Here is a 15,392-nt window from a genome sequence, read left to right on the forward strand (position 1 = left end):
GCACCGCGGGAGCACAATTTCTGTTCTCATCCTGAAGTAACGTTCTTAACCGGAAGCACTATTTCTGGGTTAGCGGAGTCTGTAACCTGAAGCGTATGTAACCTGAGGTACCACTGTATATGTATCTGAAACATTATCTGCACTCTAAACTGGCAGGATGCAGCCAATTCCCTGACCGTACTGCAGATCCTCACCCACAATTCAAGCCCTGCTCTTTTGAACTGCAAAACTAGTAATTTTAGTTTTCAGAGGTAATTTTAATCCGTTTTGGGATTTTAATTTTTGCATGGTTTTTAAAGCACGGTTGTGATTCTTCTTCTTCTTGATTTTACGGTTTTCTCTTTTGTAGGCTGCTTTGAGGGTTGTTGCTTTTTACAATCAAGTGGTGTACAAATTTTGCGAAATAAATAAATAAATGCAACTATTATTTGACATGCACACTGCATTGCAGTTCATACCCGCAGTGGTGTTTTACGGCAAATGTTAGCAAGTTGCCAGACATCTTCCCCACCTTTTAATTTAGCCGGTTGTGGAGGAGTGACAGTTGTGAGACAGCCTTGCAAGACTATCTTGTTGCAGCTAGCTCCCCCCCGCCCAAAGGAAAACACACAAAGCGAATCGCAAGCCACTGAATGCATCTCTTGAGACATCTGGTCTGCCGTTTAAAGTGCCACATGATCAGCATTCTTCTTTTAGTCAATGTTGTAATTTGTGTCTTGTCTGCTATTCTCTATTCGTGGTTGCTCCTTATGCTGACTACAAAATAGCTGCCTGTGAAAATAAGTCAGGACTGTTCTATAATCTGCTCTTTGCTATGCAGTTCACATCGCAAGGCGCATGTTCTGCATGCATATCGTCTACCCTTTTCTCCTTTGCTACGGCATTCCTGCTCTCAGTAATGTGGAATTTATTCTGGTTTTGTTCATGCTCAGAGCAACCAACGAACAAAACCCTTTCCTTCCCCCCCCCATTGGTAGTCTTGAAAATTACAAAGAGGATGGGGAGAAAACAATTGCAACCTTTAAAAAGTCACAGATTATATACCCTTTTTCAGACCGCCACTGAATAGGGTACATGGACAAGTGCCTGTGTTTATGGTTTGCCACCTATGAGATCAACCTACTCTTTAAGTGAGCAATGACAAAGGCTAATTGGAATCTTTCTGTTAAACATAGGCGCCACCTCCTAGGGGCTATGGGGGATTCGGACCCCACAATAAAATTTTTGAGTTGATAGGCACTGCCATTCAAATGGTTTGTGTGCACTGCATCATGTGATTGATTGTGCTGGGCGGGGCTTACCTGGACCCCGCAATATTTTATTCAAGTTGGCAACCCTGCTGAAAACATATACAGTGGTTCCTCGGGTTACATACGCTTCAGGTTACATGCACTTCAGGTTACAGGCTAACCCAGAAATAGTGCTTCAGGTTAAGAACTTTGCTTCAGGATGAGAACAGAAAACATGCTCCGGCAGCGCGGCAGCAGCAGGAGGCCCCATTAGCTAAAGTGGTGCTTCAGGTTAAGAACAGTTTCAGGTTAAGAACGGACCTCCGGAACGAATTAAGTACTTAACCCGAGGTACCACTGTAACACAGATTTGGGGCTGGGGGCTTAATAAGGGTTTTTTGTGTTGCTTTATTTTTTTGTACACTCATTTTTGAGGCTGCTCTATCCCATGCTCTTGATTGTACACTGGTGCCCCGCAAGACGAATGCCTCGCAAGACGAAAAACCCGCAAGACGAAAGGGTTTTTCGGTTTTTGCGTCGCTTCGCTAGACGATTTTCCCTATGGGCTTGCTTCACAAGACGAAAGCCCATAGGGAAATCTCCGGGGACCTCTTTTAAATGCTGGCGGTGGGGAGCAAAGCCTTCCCCCCCCCTCCGGCCTTCAGAAGAGGTCCAGGAAGGCTGGCGGGGGCGAAAGGCTTTGCTCCCCACCACCAGCATTTTAAAAGCGGTCCGGGATAGCAGGGAAGCGCTTCCCGCTATCCCGGACGGCTTTTGAAGGCAGGCAGGGGGGAGCAAAGACTTTTGCCCCCCGCCAGCCTTCAGAAGAGGTCGGGGGACAGACTGTCCCCAGACCTGGTCTGAAGGCAGTTTCCATAGGAACGCATTAATTGATTTTTAATGCATTCCTATGGGAAACCGTGCTTCGCAAGACGAAAAACTCGCAAGACGAAAAGACTTGCGGAACGAATTAATTTCGTCTTGCGAGGCACCATTGTATAGTCTTTGCAGAAGCAAGTGTTGCTGGCAATTTCTTTGAGGCCTCTGGTTTTCTAATATTTGCGAAAATTGTAAAGCGAAAAAGAGCGGAATAGAAGGGACTGGTGCTCAGTCCAGCCCAGCATCAGTCGCATTCCACTGCAGCATTTATAAGTTATGGGCCTGCTAGGAGCCGTAGTCCAGAACATCTGCAGGCCACAACGTTGGAAAAGGGTGCATACGGTGTTCGTGGCTGAAGCAAGAGCTTTGTAGCTCAACTCACGTGCTTCCATTGCACTGCATCAGCTCTTAAAGGGCTTAAGTTTCAATCACATCTTTCTTTTGAAAACTTTGAAATGCTTCTTGAGCCCTGATAAATGATGCTTAACTTAGACTCACATGTTCTGAAAACAGCCTATTTATATCCAAAACAATGAACGCACTGGTTTAGAAAGGCACTCTAAATATACAAGACATTAAGCTTAGCATGCTTTGGAGACACTTTTAGACCGAGTCTCGCCTGCTCAAGTTTTTAAAAAAATATATGTATATATTATTATTATTATTATTATTATTATTATTATTATTATTATTCCTTTCTAAAAGGAGTTAATGTAACAAGAACTCAGATAGGGCCCAGAAGGATCTGGCCTTCTTGGCCTGCCTTGTCATCTGAAGTGCTGCCTTTCCTGAGGCACCGCTCTTTGTCCTGTCCCATTTCCTTACTTCCCCCTCCGTCCCCTCTGCTTCCCTGGGGGCTGCCTGGGATGGACTAGCCAGGAACCCCCCCACTTCTGCCCCAGAACCATCGATAAAGGCTTCCTCCCTCTGCTTCCAGTCAGGGGAGGATGTACACCCCTCATGGTAATCTGAAACAATACCGCTATTCATTGTTTTGTAGTTCTGGGAAATATCCTTAAGTTCAGCTCGCGAAATTAGCTGCCGCTTGAGTAAGCCACAGCTGCTGTGTAGCTCTCCCACTACGCTGCCCCCAAAACGCGGCAATTCTCATTACAGCAGATTAGTCTTTCAACATATGGGCCTTCTGTTATGTTTGTGGGCCCTGTTGCTATGAATGCAAGTGTATATACACAGAAAATTTCTTCTTCTGCTGCAGATCAGGCCTCTGGAAGAGGAAGTTAAAGGCAGTGATTGCACTTGCTCACATGGGAGCCTGCAAAAACTGATTTGGAAATATACCTTTTCTTGCCTTTTGTTTTTAAAGTGGGCATGTTCCGGGGGGGGGGCAATCTTCCCATGCTTTATGCACATGGATAAAGTGACCTCTCACAGTCATCATCGGCTGGGCTCGGTCGGTAGAGCATGAGGTTTGTAATCTCAGGGGCATGGGTCCTGAGCCCCACGCTGTGCAAAAAGATTCCTACATTGCAGGGGGTTGGACTCGATGACCCTACAATTCTATGATTCTATGACCCCAAGAAAGGGACCCAGATGGCACTGTGGGCTAAACCATAGAGCCTAGGACTTGCCAATCAGAAGGTCAGCGGTTCGAATCCCCATGACAGGGTGAGCTCCCGTTGTTCAGTCCCAGCTCCTGCCCACCCAGCAGTTCGAAAGCACGTCAAAGTGCAAGTAGATAAATAGGTACCGCTCTGGCGGGAAGATAAACGGCGTTTCCGTGTGCTGCTCTGGTTTTGCTGGCCACATGACCTGGAAAAACTGTCTGCGGACAAACGGCGCCTGCCTTGGCCAGTAAAGCGAGATGAGCGTCGCAACCCCAGAATCGTCTGCAACTGGACTTAACTGTTAGGGGTCTTTTGTTGTTGTTTAGTCGTTTAGTCATGTCCGACTCTTCGTGACCCCATGGACCAGAGCATGCCAGGCACTCCTGTCTTCCACTGCCTCCCGCAGTTTGGTGAAACTCATGCTGGTAGCTTTGAGAACACTATCCAACCATCTTGTCCTTTGTCGTCCCCTTCTCCTTGTGCCCTCCATCTTTCCCAGCATCAGTGTCTCTTCTCATGAGGTGGCCAAAGTATTGGAGCCTCAGTTTCACAATCTCTCCTTCCAGTGAGCACTCAGGACTGATTTCCTTAAGAATGGATAGGTTTGGTCTTCTTGCAGTCCATGGGACTCTCAAGAGTCTCCTCCAGCACCATAATTCAAAAGCATCCATTCTTCGGCGATCAGCCTTCTTTATGGTCCAGCTCTCACTTCTGTACATCACTACTGGGAAAACCATGGCTTTAAATATACGGACCTTTGTTGGCAAGATGATGTCTCTGCTTTTTAAGATGCTGTCTAGGTTTGTCATTGCTTTTCTCTTACATTAACTCTTACATCATTATAAAAGTTAATTTGGAGGCTAAACTAAATTTGGGGACGCTGGGCAGATCTTTGCATCCCGGCAGCGCATATGCTAAAGACTGCACTGTCTAGGTTTGTCATTGGTCTTCTCCCAAGAATAAGGCGTCTTTTAATTTCGTGACTGCTGTCACCATCTGCAGTGATCATGAAGCCCAAGGAAGTAAAATCTCTCTTACCTTTTATGACCCCAAGAAACATTATTCCCAGTGTTCTGTTTACCCACATCCTTTGTTCTCGGGATTTGGAAGGCAAGGCTACCTCAAGAAGGCTCAAAGTTGCCAGGACAGTGCTGATTTCCTCTTCTTCACCTTTCCCCTCAGTTGCCTGGCAGGCATTCAGCGTAGAGGAAGAACTGTGCAGCTTAGTGGTAGGGCAACTGCTTTGCATTCAGAAGACTGAATCTGTTGCATGCCCAAGTAGGATGGGGAGAGAACGGCTAAGGCATGTCCAGGTAGGATGAGGAATGGCTAAGGGAGCTGGGCATGTTTAGCCTGGAGAAGAGGAGGTTAAGGGGTGATATGATAGCCATGTTCAAATATATAAAAGGATGTCACATAGAGGAGGGAGAAAGGTTGTTTTCTGCTGCTCCAGAGAAGCGGACACGGAGCAATGGATCCAAACTACAAGAAAGAAGATTCCACCTAAACATTAGGAAGAACTTCCTGACAGTAAGAGCTGTTCGACAGTGGAATTTGCTGCCAAGGAGTGTGGTGGAGTCTCCTTCTTTGGAGGTCTTTAAGCAGAGGCTTGACAACCATATGTCAGGAGTGCTCTGATGGTGTTTCCTGCTTGGCAGGGGGTTGGACTCGATGGCCCTTGTGGTCTCTTCCAACTCTATGATTCTATGAGAAGCCTGCATAAAGGCCTGAAGAGCAACTGCCAGTCAGAGTAGGCAAAGCTCAGCCAGATGTTCTAGGGCAGTTTCCTATGTTCTAGCTGCTGGTGCTTTCTCATGGCACGCTGAGGAGCAGAACCAACACCTTGCCTTTTAGGGGTGCTTCAACTCCTTCCCACATGAGCAAGCATTTCCTGGCTCTGGGTGAGCAGAAATGTCTTTCAGTGGAAGCTTTGATATATTTAAAAAGAGCCAGTGTGATTAGTGTGTTGGATCGTGGGGGCGATGAAAGTTCAAATCCCCACATGGCTATGAACCTTAGGCCTGAAATTGTCTCTCAGCATTACTTACCTCACCAGGCAGTAGCAAGGATAAAAGGAAGGGGGAAAAGAAGAACTATGGCTGCGGTCACGAGCTCCTTGGAAGAAAGGCATGATAAACCCACATTTTAAGTCTCAATATTTCTAATGTTCCTAGAGTGTCTGTTGTCTATGCTCTGGTAACCTCTAGTTTAGATTACTGCAAAGCACTAAACAAGGGGCAGCCTCTGAAGATGGTTCAGAATTTGGCAGTCAGGTCGCTCACCTGGGCAAGAAAGTTTTGAGCATATTACACCGATGCCAGTTAGCTCCTAGGCCCGAATCAAAGTACTGGTTTTGACCTATAAAGCTTTAAACAGCTCAGGACTGCAAACCATAAGGACCACAAGCTCCATATCAACCTACCGGGAGGCTGAGATCTTTGAGAACCTTTTCCATGTGCTCCACAAGAGGTCCGGAGGATGGCAACATGAGAATGTGCCTTTTCTTCAATGGCTTCCCATTTGCAGAATGTTCTTCCGAAGGAGGATTGGCTGGTGCCTTCATTATGCATCTTTAGGCGCCAGGCGAAAATGTTCATCTTCAACCAGGCTTTGGGCTGATTAACATCCCTTCCCCTTTTAAATGTGTTTGTGGAAGGGAGTTTGGTTTTGTTCTTGTTTTTAATTGTATTTTTTATCTTGCATTTTTATGTTGTGAACCACTCTGAGATGTGCGGCTGAAGGGTGGTATACAAATTTAATCAGTAAATAAATATTCATCCTTTACCACTAATGGGAACCTGTTGCCCTCCAGATGTTGTTGGACTACAGCTCCCATCATCCCTTGCCCAAAGCCAGGCTGGTTGGGCCAGGTGGGAACTGGAGTTCAACATCTGGAGGGCCACATGTTCTCCACCCCTGTTTTAGGCCGTTGATGAGGAACTGCATATGGTGGGCAGAAAAATTCCAGTTTAGTCATAGAAGAGGGGTTAGCTCAAATTTGAGAGAAAAGGAAATAGGAACACTTTTCCATTATACATAGCATCAGGTTTTAGCCATTATTAACATGTAGTGACTATTGGTTCATAAGCTCTGCTAGCTTTTTTAGTTCTTCAGTAATTATTTGTAAGTTGGTTAATAACAACTGTCTTGTGTTTTGAAGTGGACAGAATCATCATCTGTTATCCTCCACAGGGGCGTAGATATCTCCTCCGGTACCCGGTGCGGCGGGGGTGGGGCGACCCACCAACGAGGCCGCCGCCCTGATCCTCCCGCAAGGGCCGCCACCGCCACGATCCTCCTTCACAACGTTGCCACGTGGGGACCACACCTACCTTGCTCCACCTCTGACCCCCCCACTGTTTCCAATGTTCTCGCCATTGCTAAAGTAGTGAAAATTGCATTGCTTCTAGAATGAAAATGCCTCCATCCGTGTAGGAGCCTCAATGTTTGCAGAAGTACAAGGAGTCTTTGAGAAGGGCAGGATCGTGGGTTGTAGGGGAAGACCGGAAGCAGCTCAGTGAGCTGTCCCAGTAGCTACAAATTTCTGTTTGACTGTTGGGAGAGAGAATGGAATGCATTGGCTCGAATCCTGAACAGAAGGAGCACTTATCCTATATAAGTCCAGCGCCGAGGGCCTTCTGGCGGTTCCCTCGCTGCGAGAAACCAAGTTACAGGGAACCAGGCAGAGGGCCTTCTCGGTGGTGGCACCCACCCTGTGGAGCGCCCTTCCACCAGATGTCAAAGAGAAGAACAACTACCAGACTTTTAGAAGACATCTGAAGGCAGCCCTGTTTAGGGAAGCTTTTAATGTTTAACAGACTATTGTATTTTAAAACTTTGTTGGAAGCTACCCGGAGTGGCTGGGGAAACCCAGCCAAATGGGTGGAGTATTAATAATAATAATAATAATAATAATAATAATAATAGTTCCAGCAGGCACCTCTGTGAAAATAAGCTAGTCAGTTAGCGGGACACAAAGACATGGTTTGAACATGTTCAGTTCCTTTTTCTTTTCTTTTTTTTTGCAGTGTGACACCAGTCCAAGCTATTGGAGGTGAAATGTCTTCCTCTGCTTTCCCCCATAAATCAGTTTGACTGTTTTTGGCAAGCTCTGCTCCTCTGCCTGGTGGGCAGCTGGGATTCGAGTGGGGATCCCCTTAGCTTCTCCCCCCTCTTTGCTGTCCCGGCCGGATTGTCCCGTCTTGTGCAGATGGGATTTTTTCCTTCCCTGTCTGCCTCACAGATAATTACTTTACCAGACAAGAGTCTACAGTCTGAAGAAAACAGGCCATCCATATTCTTGAAAGCAACAGTGCTAGAATGAACGGGAAAGTGATTTCCTTCAAAACACTCTTCCCCTGCGCTAGTAACAGAAAATGCAGATTCTTAAGAGGCTGCAGCCCAGTCCTCCCTGTTCTGAAAAACAAAAGAACCTCCACCTGTCATTTCCACACAAGCAACACTTCTTTGGGATTTAGCCCATCTCCAGGGAGTCTGAATTTCAATCTCTAAGAGGGCATGAAACTTAGATGCCACCATGTGGGGAAGAAGTGACTGCCACATGGGAAATGACAGGTAACAGGCCCTCGCAAAACACGCTGACGTACAGGGCTCTGATCTTTGTTCCAAAGGAGGGGAAGGGGAAAGGGGGAAAGGACAGGACTGTCCTCCAACCAGACATGTCGTGGTGATTCTTATATTGTGCACTACAGCAGAATGGAGGTGGAGTGGAGGGATCGATGCAGAATTCAAAATACCTGTTGCCTGAAATTTAAAAGAGGGATGGGGGACATTCCTTTGGTATAGTAGGCTAAATTCAGCCTCCGAATGCTATGCGCGCGCACACACACACACACGCATACACACTCACGCACCCCTCTCTATCCAAGCAAGCAAGGGGCATTATCACAGGTCAAGAACCTGCAAAAACTCTTGAGGAGGGTGTGCAGCAGAGCCGAAGAAAGATGTGGCCTAGGGCAACCTAAGGCCCGGGGGCCAGATCCAGTCCAACCGCCTTCTAAATCTGGCCCACGGATGGTCTGGGAATCAGCGTGTTTTTACATGAGTAGAATATGTCCTTCTATTTAAAATGCATCTCTGGGTTATTTGTGGGGCATAGGAATTCGTTCACACACCCCCAATATATTCCGGCCCCCCACAAGGTCTGAGGGACATTGGACCGGCCCCTGGCCCCCTGGTCTAGGGAGTGGGCAGGGCTCTCTGGTCCCAAGGGCCAGAGCAAGAGACCGGCTGGGCTGTATCAAAAGAACAGCTTAGTTATGCTTCTTAGTTATCCCAGTTTCTTGGACTCGAACACTGGAAGGCAGACACAGCAGGTTTACTTCCGAGTGGCTACTTCAGGCAATTATATTATATGAAATAAGGTGAAGCACTAGGGCTTTTTTTTTTTAAAATGAATACCAAGAAGAAGCCCTTGCTCTACCCTCCCCCCTCATCATGATGGACAGAGGAATCGCCTCCCCACCCCCACTGCATGGCAAATACCTAAGGTACAAAAACATCAATTGGTAGCATTGAGTAGATGAAATGGCATTCTTCTGCCACATTGTATTTTAAAACCAGGTTCTTAAACCTGAGGAAAACTCTGGTTTCTTATTGAAATGCTGCACGTATGTGAAGCATAAATATAAATAGAAGAGTGACTAGTGGGGTGCCACAGGGTTCTGTCTTGGGCCCGGTCTTATTCAACATTATTATCAACTTGGATGATGGACTCAAGGCCATCCTGATCAAATTTGCAGATGACGCCAAACTGGGAGGGGTGGCTAACACCCCAGAGGACAAGATCACACTTCAAAACGACCTTGACAAACAAACAAGGTGAATTTTAACAGGGAGAAATGTAAAGTATTGCACTTGGGCAAAAAAAATGAGAGGCACAAATACAAGATGGGTGAGACCTGGCTTGAGAGCAGTACATGTGAAAAGGATCTAGGAGTCTTGGTTGACCACAAACTTGACATGAGCCAACAGTGTGACGCGGCAGCTAAAAAGGCCAATGCAATTCTGGGCTGCATCAATAGGAGTATAGCATCTAGATCAAGGGAAGTAATAGTGCCACTGTATTCTGCTCTGGTCAGACCTCACCTGGAGTACTGTGTCCAGTTCTGGGCACCACAGTTCAAGAAGGACACTGACAAACTGGAACGTGTCCAGAGGAGGACAACCAAAATGGTCAAAGGCCTGGAAACGATGCCTTATGAGGAACGGCTAAGGGAGCTGGGCATGTTTAGCCTGGAGAAGAGGAGGTTAAGGGGTGATATGATAGCCATGTTCAAATATATAAAAGGATGTCACATAGAGGAGGGAGAAAGGTTGTTTTCTGCTGCTCCAGAGAAGCGGACACGGAGCAATGGATCCAAACTACAAGAAGATTCCACCTAAACATTAGGAAGAACTTCCTGACAGTAAGAGCTGTTCGACAGTGGAATTTGCTGCCAAGGAGTGTGGTGGAGTCTCCTTCTTTGGAGGTCTTTAAGCAGAGGCTTGACAACCATATGTCAGGAGTGCTCTGATGGTGTTTCCTGCTTGGCAGGGGGTTGGACTCGATAGCCCTTGTGTTCTCTTCCAACTCTATGATTCTATGATTCTATGAAATGCCATTTTCCCTGCTAATACTATCCAATTCCAGTTTATATGTTACTTATGATTCGGCTGGTAAAATTAGGTTAAGATAGATCTCCCATGCTAACATTCAGGCCTGCCCATGTGTTGTGTGTTGTCACCATTAAGCATTTTGCACAACCCATGCAGGGACAGACTTGGAACTTTCAGACTTCAGAAGCGTCCTGTTCTTCTCAATTCACTACCTCGTAGCTGCAGTGCCCTGTGGCCCCCTCTAGGCTTGGCTCCTAGTGTGATGGAACTGGTTAAAAGGTAAAGGTAAAGGGACCCCTGACCATTAGGTTCAGTCGTGATCGACTCTGCGGTTGTGGCGCTCATCTTGCTTTATTGGCCGAGGGAGCCGGCGTACAGCTTCCGGGTCATGTGGCCAGCATGACGAAGCCGCTTCTGGCCAACCAGAGCAGTGCACGGAAATGCCATTTACCTTCCCGCTGGAGTGGTACCTATTTATCTACTTGCACTTTGACGTGCTTTAAAACTGCTAGGTTGGCAGGAGCAGCGACCGAGCAACGGGAGCTCACGCTGTCGCGGGGATTCGAACCACCAACCTTCTGATCGGCAAGTCCTAGGCTCTGTGGTTTAACCCACAGCGCCAGGGGGAGACTCAGCCTTATGAGGGCAGAAAATGATCAGTGGGCACAGCAATCCAGAGAAGGTGGGCATGGGACTGGCCTCTCAGCCTGCAGCAAACGACAGTCTGCCGTATTAACCCGAATATAAGCCGCACCCGCAAATAAGCCGCACCTTTAAAATTCAAGGCTTATTTGTGTGTGCACCCTGCCTCCTGGCAGTACTGCCCTGGACGGGGGGCGGCCGGCACTCCTTTTCCTATACATTGTAATACATTATTCTACCAGTTGAAAGATGTTACTGGCACTTTTCCTGAATTACAGATCCGTTTGGAGAGATTTCACTAAAGCACAGTTGCTTCTAGTAGTAGATTAACAGTTTGAAATTTACCCTTACATTGCATATTATTTGAAGGTATCATTCCCATATATGCAAAGTGTCCCTATTCACCTATAATCTTCCCAACACTGCTGATACTGATATTTTAAAATCTAATTAAGGCTTGTCATTTTGTTCTTAGCCAGGCAGAGGGGCATGTTCTGTGCGTATTTATATTTGTGTGGTTTTAGTTGTATCTGTTTTGGTTTATGCTGTGAGCTGCATTGGATCCTGCACGGGGAAAAGTAGGGTATCATAAAAGAAATAGATGGAGAAATTTAACCATAACATTCTCTACAGTGAATGAACCTTTTAGATCAGGCATGGCCAAACTTGGCCCTCCAGCTGTTTTGGGACTACAATTCCCATCATCCCTGACCACTGGTCCTGTTAGCTAAGGATGATGGGAGTTGTAGTCCCAAAACAGCTGGAGGGCCAAGTTTGGCCATGCCTGTATTAGATACAGTGGGTGAGGAATGCTGAAGGCTCCTAATGGGGTCCTTGCTGCTGGATCACATTCATCCAGTGCTTTACCAGCTGCACTGGCTCCCGGTGGAGTACAAGGTCAGGTTCAAGGTGCTGGTTTTGACCTTTAAAACCCATGTACCTACAGGACCTCCTCTCCCGGTATGCCCCATGGAGGACCTTAAGGTCCACAAAATGACAACATTTTGGAGGTCCCAGGTCACAAGGTGGTTCGACTGGTCTCAACTAGGGCCAGGGCCATTTCAGTACTGGCCCCGACTTGGTGGAACGCTCTGTCACAAGAGACTAGGGCCCTGTGGGACTTGACATCTTTCCGCAGGGCCTGCAAGACAGAGCTGTTCCGCCTGGCCTTTGATTTGGACTCAGTCTGACCCTTATGTTTCCCTCCCCTTGTGGTTTTGATCTATGGGCTACTTTTGAAATGAGGCTTTCATTTTAACCTGTATTTTAAATTGCTCGCCCCCCCTATTATGTTTTTACTGTAATTTTACTGGTGTTAGCCACCCTGAGTCCGGCTCTGGGCGGGGTATAAATAAGGTATTATTATTAATATTAATTATTATCAAAGTGCATGAGGCAATGTAGAGGCTATGTTTGGACACAATGTTAAAGTGCTATGGGAAGGAATCTGGGTGAGATATAAGGTCATATGCTTCCTGATCCTTCGCCAATAAAATGGGTAGTAGAAGCTTTCAACTAACTGTGGCTTGTTGAAGAATATTTTAGCGAAATGAGTGAGGATTGTTAACCACGGCTTGATGTTCACTATGGTTTATTTGAAAAGGGATTGAGTGGAGGGAGAAAGCACACAACAGAAGACGCTTGTCCGTGTGTTTTTAAGCTATAGTTTAGTGTTCTGTGTGAATCAGGTTACAGGATCAGGTCTGTTCCCGTTCAGATATTTTTTGTAAGCATACTCTTGTGTGCAATAAAACAAGACATGGGACCTTATGAATGAAATAGTCATTTGGTCCTCCCCACCTTTAGTAGTGCTGCTATATACCGTCTCAGCCTCACTGGTGAGTGTCCTGGTGCTTAAAAATCATTAAGTAGAAAGCTTAATTAAGCTGCAGTGATGCCTCCCCTGCTGATCGTAAGGCCCAGTGTATTGAGCAAGGATGGGAAACCCCAGACCCTTAGGGTTTTATATGCTTTTTTTGTACAACAGCCACCCTGATGGCTCTGGAAGCTCCAACAAATGAAGGCAAAAGTATGTTTGCTTCCCTCAAGCAGCTGATCTGAATGTTGGCATACCTTACACATTTTCAGAACAAAAAGGTAGTAGTACTAAGTATGCTATTCAAAATAGAGTATCTACCATATTTTTCATCCCATAGGATACTCCATCGCATAGGACGCACCTAGTTTTTTGGGGGGGGAATAAAGGTTTCCCCCCTTTATTTCCCCCCCAAAAGCAGGTCAGGGAAACCGAACCAGGTCGAGGAACAGCGGGATGGCGGCGCTGCCCCTCCCTGCTGTCCCCCGAGCTTGTGGGGCTGGCCGATGTCTGCCTGGCGCGAGGGGCGCTCTGCTTCAGGGCGCCCCGCCCACCGGGCGGCAGGCTGCTATTCGCAGCGTGGGGAGCCCTGCAGGGAACCCCCGCAGGGCTGCCTAGGCTGCGGATGTGTTCCCGAAGCGCCGGGCGCTCTGCTTTCAGGGCGCCCGACGCTCCGGGAAGCAGGCTGCTATCCACAGCCTAGACAGCCCTGCGGGAACTCCCGCAGGGCTGCCCAGGCTGCAGATGTCTTCCTGAAGCCTGGAGAGCGAGAGGGGTCGGTGAGCACCCACCCCTCTCGCTCTCCAAGCTTCAGCAAAAGCCTGCATTCGCCCCATAGGACGCACCCAGATTTCCCCTTCATTTTTGGAGGGGGGAAAGTGCGTCCTATAGGGCGAAAAATACGGTAATTTCTACATTTTCTAGAAGAAATCATGCATTTCCATTTTGAACTAAAATTTAATCTTTTCTGGACAGGAAATGTTCAAACGTCCAGGTATCTTATAGTTTGCATCCCTTATGTTTTTTGTACACATATTGAGTAACAGCTTTAAATTTCATCTCTTGCTATTAGTTTATGCAATGTTCATTACTTGTTTTAATTTTTTCTCCAGCTCTCTTTATAGTTTCCCAGGCTCTAGAGCATTTAATTCACTGCTACATAAATCTGCCTTATTCTACATGCAAGGATTCCTATTTCCCTCAGTCTCTAGAGTCAGAAGTAATTTCTTCCATCTCTACTGCAATAGATTTTTCACCCTCATGCTACAAAAATAGATGAATCAACTGAAATCAGCCAAGCTTCTTGAGGTTATTTGGTGTCATAAATCAAGACAATTTGGTCTGTCATTTTAAGCTCTCTCTTATCTTGGCAACACTGCAAATGACTAGCTAAACTCCTTAGTCTGGAGCTTGCTAGCAGTCCACAGAAAAAGAACTTCCATGCAAGTAGCGTTACTCACATTTTACAGATCCTGTAAAAAATTTAAGAGTTTGTATTATCATCTTGCAAACTGCTTGCACTTTGAATTCTTGTATGGCCACAATCCAGCACAGAGGTAATTAATTTAAGTAAGAGGCATCCAGCTCTATTTTTTAATACATAGCCTTCAGTTCAGATGAATAACTGGAAGTGAATTTTTTCACGTAAAGCAGTTTTGTTATATAAAATATTTGAATTTATTTACTTGAAAAGGTTTGGGTTTTTTTAAAAAATCTGAATGTGATGCCTTTGAACTGTCTATATAGCTTTATGGTTGGAGAAATATGCCTCATTCTCTGTGATAGAATCAGTAACCAAAAAATAGCTGGTGCTCTCGATATTGAGTTTTAGTCTCTTAACTCCCTAAACATTTAAGATGGGTACTGCTCAACATCTTAGCAACTGCTCTGTGAAACTGTTGTACTTTTCCATTGTTTTATATATATTCATGCCTTTTAACTTCTTTCTCTCTTGTCTGAATTTTTTTTTTGGGGGGGGGGGCTATTATGTTGGAGTGATCTTACCCCCAAACTCTAAAAATTATGCTGAGGTTCGATAGCACACATTATTGCAAGAACACCCACACCATATTCTCCCACACAGTAAAAGGCTGACAATTCTGAGTCAGTGTTTGTTGCCAGCCACTTGTCAAAGTTGGCATTTGTAGATCTTATGTACCTAGATACAGGTTATCTAGTTTATTTTACCATATTTCAGTGCTTCTCATAGTAGAAAACAAAGGTTAACCCTGTAGTTTGTGTTCCTGTTTGGGATTTTCACCTAGGGGGAAAAGGTAGAGTAAAAGCTCACAAACCCAAGGAGGAATGAAAAGCAGAAAGAGTTGGGACCAGCAAAAGGCACTCACAATGTACATGCTACTACTAGCTAAAGCTGAACCCATCTTGTGTGAGGAACTGCACACATTGGCACTTGCTTTCAACAGGTATGCTTAATGCACACACAAAAAGAGAAAATATTAACAGAAATTAGAGGGCACCCTTATTCACATGGAACAGTTGCCCTGTGTGTGTGTTGTACTTCTTTCTGTCTGAAGCTGCTTCACCCATCTTTTTGACAGGCTTTCCTTTTTATGCACATGTATGGAACACCACAAATTACCAAGAATGCTCTGGTGAGAAAGCAGCTTTTGTCTTCTGGCATTC

This window comes from Podarcis melisellensis, assembly GCF_964234715.1.
Source record: "Podarcis melisellensis genome assembly, chromosome: 3".
NCBI lineage: Eukaryota > Metazoa > Chordata > Lepidosauria > Squamata > Lacertidae > Podarcis > Podarcis melisellensis.